The sequence below is a fragment of the Nyctereutes procyonoides genome, unplaced genomic scaffold (assembly GCF_905146905.1).
Source record: "Nyctereutes procyonoides isolate TBG_1078 unplaced genomic scaffold, NYPRO_anot_genome, whole genome shotgun sequence".
NCBI lineage: Eukaryota > Metazoa > Chordata > Mammalia > Carnivora > Canidae > Nyctereutes > Nyctereutes procyonoides.
The window spans coordinates 19743056-19750413 of record NW_026575051.1 but is presented as its reverse complement, the minus strand read 5'-3'; the positions used below and the strand labels follow the sequence as shown (position 1 = coordinate 19750413).

At 41.7% G+C, this 7358-nt stretch overlaps 2 pseudogenes; one reads left to right on the top strand and one right to left on the bottom strand.

Annotated features, from left to right (window-relative positions):
• Positions 1–2572: 2572 nt before the first annotated feature.
• LOC129512677 (40S ribosomal protein S24-like) lies at positions 2573–2970 on the bottom strand (annotated as a pseudogene).
• Positions 2971–3822: 852 nt separating this feature from the next.
• LOC129512676 (transcription factor BTF3-like) lies at positions 3823–4319 on the top strand (annotated as a pseudogene).
• The last annotated feature ends 3039 nt before the right edge of the window (positions 4320–7358 follow it).

The following is a 7358-nucleotide window of genomic DNA, read 5'->3' as shown; positions in this document are numbered from 1 at the left end:
GTTTGGAGACCATGGGAGTGGAGAGCACCAGGCATGAACATAGCAGGCCTATTAGACCTCAGCGGGACAGGGAAGTAACAGGTAAGTAGGAATCAGCCAGTGACAGAGAAGAGGATAGTCAGGCAAAGTCCTAATGGGGAATGCACAGGTGCCATTTTGGATTTCAACCTGGAATTCAACCTGAGGGCTCTGAGGGGTTGTTAAAGGGTTGGAAGTGGGGAAAGCCACTATCTTATGTGTGCTTAGAAAGAACACACCGCCTCAGGGTGACAAGGGTAGAAAGGAGACAAGGCTTGGGGAAGTGAAGGTAGTTAGGAGGTAGGCAACGAGGGTAATTTAGGCAGAAGGTGATGGTATCCACATGAGGGAATGGCTGTGGGATGGTGAGAGGTGGCTGGGTTGGAGAGACAGAGGTCTTGGCTACTATAAGGCAGTTGGAGGGGAGGGAGAAATTCATGAAGACACCCATTTGGGATGGGAGTTATGAGGGCAGATTATGGGTTCAGTTCTAGCATGGTGTGATGATATCCAGTAGGATGCATGATAAATAGTTTGAGTCATAAGAGAAAGAGAACATTGTTGAAGATGAATGTTTAGGAATTAGTAAATCTTAAAAAAAAAGAATTAGTAAATCTTCACTGTACCATAGGCAAGGAAATTGACTGGAAATTGACAAGTTTTAAACGACCAGTATACTGTTCTCTTTGGAAATCAATGCTGAATATCTAGTGTAAGGGCTTTAGCCATGCAGTAAGCAATGACTTTCTGTGAAAGGCCCAAGAAAGAGTTATAGTGGTAGTCTCTGAAGAACAGCTCATCCCATCTATTGTTTAGATACTCTATTTGAAGGATATGGGAGGGAGGGATTGGAGAAGGAATTTTTTTTTCATTTAAAAGTTTTAATGGCCAGGAAGTGGTATAGAATAGCTGCCAAGTCACGTAAATTAACTTTTTTGTTCAGTTTGTGATCCTGGAAAGAACACTCAAACGGCCGATGCAAACTGCATGGGAATTTCATCAGTGGTTGTCTGGGCGTGTGACTGAGCGTGGACGACCATGGACCAATCTTTACATGGTCCAGAAAAAAAGGCGTCTGCCATGTTTGGCAGGCTTCAGCTCTCCCTCTATCTCAGGGTTGGGCTCTGGTCTTGGTCTTGAGTGATGGGGATTCTCCCGTAAAGGCCGATCTGTTTTCATTTTGGTGACCTTGGACAGCCCTCCCAGGTCAGGTTGTACCCAGCCCAGTTTGTCCAGCATATACTCAGCTGGCAGGTATTGACTTCTGACAAATGATGTTGACAAACTAATAGAGGATCGCGGGGGTGAGGCTGATAATGTGTCAGGCAGTCACAAAAAGAAACATACAAACAAGACCACCAAAACAAAAGAAGCTTTAACAAACTCAAGAAAAAGCTGCTTTTTATTCATTAATTTTGTCGGCTGTTTCTGTATGTTTGCAACCAAGAAGTAGCAAATGCGAAAAATTTAAGAAAATGTTATATAATTAAAGCAAATCAAGGGGAAAAAACTATCCATTGAGATAAAAAAAAAAAGGTTCTGCTCAGAGGCACATCTTCCATGCATCTGTGTCAAAATAAACCAAGATGTGGGTAGCACTATCTATGCCACTGAGTGGTGTAAGTCCATCTTCTTAGCTTATTCCTGACCATGGCTGCAGAAAGCCAAGTTCATACTCCATGCTATTTGATGCTAGAGTGGAGAGGGAGAGACCCATTAATCTCACCCTATCCCACATGTAGAACATCTGCTGTCCTTATGATGGGGGTAGCTGGGAGCACACCTCCTAAGCCCCCACAGATATAGGAGGTCTGCATGGGGCTGAGCTGATGGCTGAAACCAAAGAAGTCCCAAACCTGTTGTCAAAGCAGCTGCACGAGCCATAAATTGCTTGTAGAAGCAGACTCAGCAGCTTTCTAAGGGGAGGGAGTGAAACGGGAGCAGCTATGATTGAGATAGATTTCTCTTTGGTTTTCTTATCCAGCTCAGAACTACAGAATTCCAGGTTCCTTCTTGGAGACAAAAAAATCCATGGGCTATATTTTCCTATAGATTCCCTAAGTCAGGCTTGTCTTCACCATCACCCTGGTGAGTAGTTCTACCACTGGGCTGATTCCCATTTCCAAGAGAGCATTGAAGAGCCTTCTCATTGTGAGGTCGATAACAGAGCATCCCTTCTCTGGGCCCTGCAGGGCCTCCTTATCATATTGATCTTTATGATGTCATACATATCTTTTTACAAATGAAGAAGAGCAATCCTGTAAATTTATCTCTACTTCATTTTCTTCCCTGGCAGATTACAAATAAAGATCTTGGCCATCCAAGTGGGGTCTCATACCTATCTCTATGAGGGCCACACATCATACATAAATTGTGTGTTTTTATGTAAAGTGTGTGTGTGTGTTGAAGACATTCATACATTTTAATTTTATTTTTATTTTTTCACATTAACATTAAACTAAGAATAGTTTATTAATCCTCTCGTGAAAAAATCTGCACAATCACCACAGATAAAGCCACTACAGAATCTTTACTCCTGTTTCCAATCTCCAGCTCACTTCTTTTTACCAGCACCAACATTGGCTTTTGCAGTCCCCCCTGACTTTCTTCATTCTATTCTTGCATTCCTTTCACTGTTTTCTTGACATCTTTTTCTTCTCATTTAGGCCATGTCTTGCAAGTCTATGTTTGGGTTCATTTTTTTTTTGCATAATCCAAGGAATCATAAATCATGCCAAAGCCAGTTGTCTTGCCACCACCAAAATGGGTTCTGAATCCAAATGCAAATATGACATCTGGTCTGGTCTTATACATTTTGGCTAGTTTTTCCCAAATTTCTATCTTAGGTACTGTCGCTTTTCCAGGATGAAGAATATCAATAACCATCTGTTTCTGCTGAAGTAGTCAGTTGGTCATGAACTTCCTGATTCGGGTAGTTACTGTGTCATTCATGATGGCAGCCGAACTTCAAGCAGCTGGAGAGGAAAAAAGCCATACATTTGAATTTTAATGAGTGTTTAGTTTATTTCCTGTTACTGAAGAGTTTTAAAGAAAGGAGACATATAGAAACTCGCACTGGTCATGAAAACTCTAAGGGCAGCAATCTTGCATCTTACATAATTCCTTGGCTCCTTTTCCTTCTGTCCTTCCTTCCTTCTTTCCTACCTTCCTCCAACAAGCTACTAAGCAATCCCCATGTGCCTATTATAATCCTAGGTGCTGTGGATATTGAAATGAATTGGGAGCCTTTCCTATCCTTGAAGATTGTCTACACTTGCTGTGTATTGAGAGCATTCCCTAAATCCAGAAGGAGGCTTATTTTGTGTGTCAATGAACAATAACCAGCTGCCTATTACATTGGTGCTGCTGCCAATCCACCCTCTTGAACCTGTATTTGGAGTTCTTTCCCAGTTGAGCTAATTGGTTTGAGGTGATCCGTCCGTACTCTAGCATCCAGTTCCTGGTGACTAAGGACACTCTTTTCCCCTGTGACTGGCCACAGCTGGAGGCACAATCTGTGGTTCTGGAGGTAGGAAAATGAACTGGAATACAACCCTGGGAACTTGAAATTAATTAGGACAATGCCTGAACACAGTGTGATGGCCCTTGTTGAGAATCAATTTCTTTCTCTCCTGCATCATCTATTTGTGCCATACAAGTGTGCTCCAAGATCACCACTAGCAACAGCAAAAATCTGTCATAGAGGCATCTCCATGTGTATACACCTAATCTCAGTTGGTCCACCTGAGACCCCCTGAGTGCCAACCCTATTCCCCCATGTGGTCCCATTTCTGCTCCAACAAGATGAAAGAGACTATCATGAACCAGGAGAAACTCGCCAAACCGCAAGCACAAGTGTGCATTGGTGGGAAAGGAACTGCTTGCCGATAGAAGAAGGTGGTTCATAGAACAGCTACAGCAGATGATAATAAAAAAAAAAACTTCAGTTTTCCTTAAAGAAGTTAGGGGTAAACAATATCTCTGGTATTGAAGAAGTGAATATGTTCACAAACCAAGGAACAGTGATCCACTTTAACAACCCTAAAGTTCAGGCATTGCTGGCAGCGAACACTTTCACCATTACAGGGCAGGCTGGGACAAAGCAGTGGACAGAAATGCTACCCAGTATCTTAAACCAGCTTGGTGCAGACAGTTTGACTAGTTCAAGAAGACTGGCTGAAGCTCTGCCCAAACAATCTATGGATGGAAAAGCACCACTTGCTACCGGAGAGGAGGATGATGATGAAGTTCCAGATCTCGTGGAGAATTTTGATGAAGCTTCCAAGAATGAAGCAAACTGAAGTGAGTCAACTTCTGAAGAAGATAAAACTTAAAGAAGTTACTGGGAGTTGCTTTTATATTATGACTGCTTTTTAAAATTTTGTTCATGGATCTGATAAATCTAGATCTCTAATATTTTTAAGCCCAAGCCTCTTGGACACTACAACTCTTTTCAGTTTTTGCTTATACACAATTCATTCTTTGCAGCTAATTAAGCTGAAGAAGCCTGGGAATAAAATTTGAAACAAGATTAATAAAGTTCTTTGCCTAGGAAAAAAACCTCCAAAACCTGTCATAGCAAAACTTCTTGAAAAAGATGTCTTTTGCCTCCTTCCCATGTTTTTACCTCTTATTCTCTTCTCTTCTTAGCAGTTGGACTTTTTTCCTCTCTGCAGTGAAACTCTTGCAAGGTCACTAATGATATTTGCCCTGCCAAATTCAACTATTGCTTTCTAGATCCCATTCTGGCTTCTCGGCAGCCACCATTCACTTGCTTACTCACTGCATCTTCTCAGTTACTATGTCAGCTCTTTCTTTTTTGCTTGGTCTAAAAATATTAGAGTACCCTGCTGACCCCTAACTCTTCTCTAGTTGTAATCTCTCTCTCTCTTTTAAAAAAATTTATTTATTTATTAGAGAGAGAGAGCATGAGTGTTGAGGTGGGGTAGGGGGGAGGAGCAGAGTGAGAGGGAGAAGCAGGCTCCCCTCTGAGCAGGGAGCCCAATGCAGGGCCTGATCCCAGGAGCTCAAGATCATGACCTAAGCCAAAGGCAGACATTTAATTGGCAGAGCCACCCAGGTGCCCCTATAGTAATCTCTCTTGGGGGGTAATCCTGTATAGCCCTGTGGCTTGACCAGTATTCATCTATACAGATAACCCCAGATTTACCTCTCCCCAACTTTCTACCTCATATATCCCACTTCCCACTTGACTTGTCCATTTGGATGTCAAAGAAGTATCTCAGATTTAACATGGCCAAATTGTAACTCTTAACACTCTATTTTATATTTTTCCCTTTCTCTTCTCCACCTCGGGAGATAACATTCAGTAGTTTAGGCCCCAAATCCAGGTTGGTGTCATCTTTGCTTTATCTTTTTCTTTTCTCTTCACTTCTGGTCTGTCAGCAAGCCTTCCCAAATATATTCTATATCTGTCTCTTGTGCATCACCACTTTATTCCAATCTATCAGTAAGTCTTATCTGGGCTATGACCACTCTTTCTTCCCTTTGATCAATTTGTAACTAATTAGCCATGAGATTTTGCAAAACACAAATCAGAATGTTTTATTTTATGGTTTAGGCCCCTCTAATAGAGTTACATTTTATTTAAAATAAAATCATAAATCCTTACCATGATCTCTTCTATAGCTTATGCAAACCCCACCAGCTTCTCTTATGTCAACCACTATCACTTCTCTCAATGCTCTATTCTCCAGCTATACTGACTTCCCTTCTGTTTTTTAGACATTCCTGTTCATGTCCACTTCAGGCCCTCTGCAGCTGTTCCTTCATGTGGAATCCTCTTCCCCCATGGCCATCTCCTTCTGGATGTTTTGGTCTCTGCTGATATATCATTGCCTCAGAATATTCCCTGGATATCTAAAGCTGCTAGACAACCTTGTAACCCCCATTACATCATCTTGTTTTATTTCAATTTTAATTTTTAAGTAATCTCAACACCCAGTGTGGAGCTTAAAGTGGAGCTTGAACTCATGACCTTGAGATCAAGACCTGAGCTGAGATCAAGAGTCTGATGCTTAGCCAACTGAGCCACTCAGGCTCCCCACCTTGTTTTATTTTTTATTACTCAGGTTTCTCACGTTCTGAAGTTATTTATTTATTTATTTATTTATTTATTTATTTATTTATACTTCTCCTGTCTTCCTCCAAAAGAATGTAACCTTCATGGGAATAGAGACATTGTCTCATTTAATTCCCTATCTCCAGTGCCTACAATGGTCCCTGGTGCATACTGGGTGCTCATAAGTCATTTCTCTGCTCATTATGTTTTACTTCTTTTCATTTTAAGGTAAGTCAAGGTCTTGTGCATTTGATGACCTACAAGGTCCTATACAATTTGCCACCCCTCCCTGTTCCCCAACCACCAATTCCCTGAGCTCATCTTTCTTACTCTACTCTGGTCTCATTGGTCTGCTCACTAAATATTGAACAGTGACACCTGGGTGGTGCAGTCAGTTGAGCATCTGACTCTTGCATCTGACCTGGCTCAGGTTGTGATCTGAGGGTCCCGAGATTGAGCCCTGCCTTGGGTTCTGTGCTGAGAGCAGAGTCTGCTTGAGATTCTCTTTCCCTCTCCCTCTGCCCCTCCCACTGTGCACATTCTCTCTCTGAAATCAATCAGTCAATCAATCAACCAATCACTCTTAAACACTGAACAGACAAAAAATAAAAAAATAAAAAAAAAAACATTGAACAGACCAAGCAGATGCTCTAGGGGATTTAAACTTGCTGTTCCTCTGATGGGAGTTCTCTCACCTGAGCCATCTGTAGGCTTGCTCTTCATCTTTCATGTCTTCATCTGGGGACTTCCTTCCTTTTCCTATCAAAAATTTTAGCTCCTACTCTGGCATTTCCTTTCTTCCTTAATTTTCCTCCTTGGCACTTAACACAATCTAACTTGGTAAGTATTGTTCTCACTGTCCTTGTTTATTTTCACTCTCTCCAGCTAGACTGCAGTTTCTAGGAGGGTTGAGGTTTTTTTGTCTGTTTTGTTCACTATTATATCCAATGCTTGGGTAGTGCTTGGCATACAGTCATTCTCAAATGGCAAACATTAGTTGAGTGGATGAAAAAAGGAAGAGCCTGGTAGGTTCCATTACAAATTCTGGACTTTATTGGGAAGCCATTGAATGATTTTAAGGAGATGAATGTCAGATTTCTATTGAAAGAAGATTGCTTTGGAGATCTGTGACAGATGGGGAGAGTAAATATGGTAATTAGGTGACAGGGTAGAAGGAACTTGCAGTAGTTTGGGGGACAGATATTCATAGCCTGGATTAGGGCTGTGGCAGAGGGGATGGAGAAAGGGGGTGAATCTG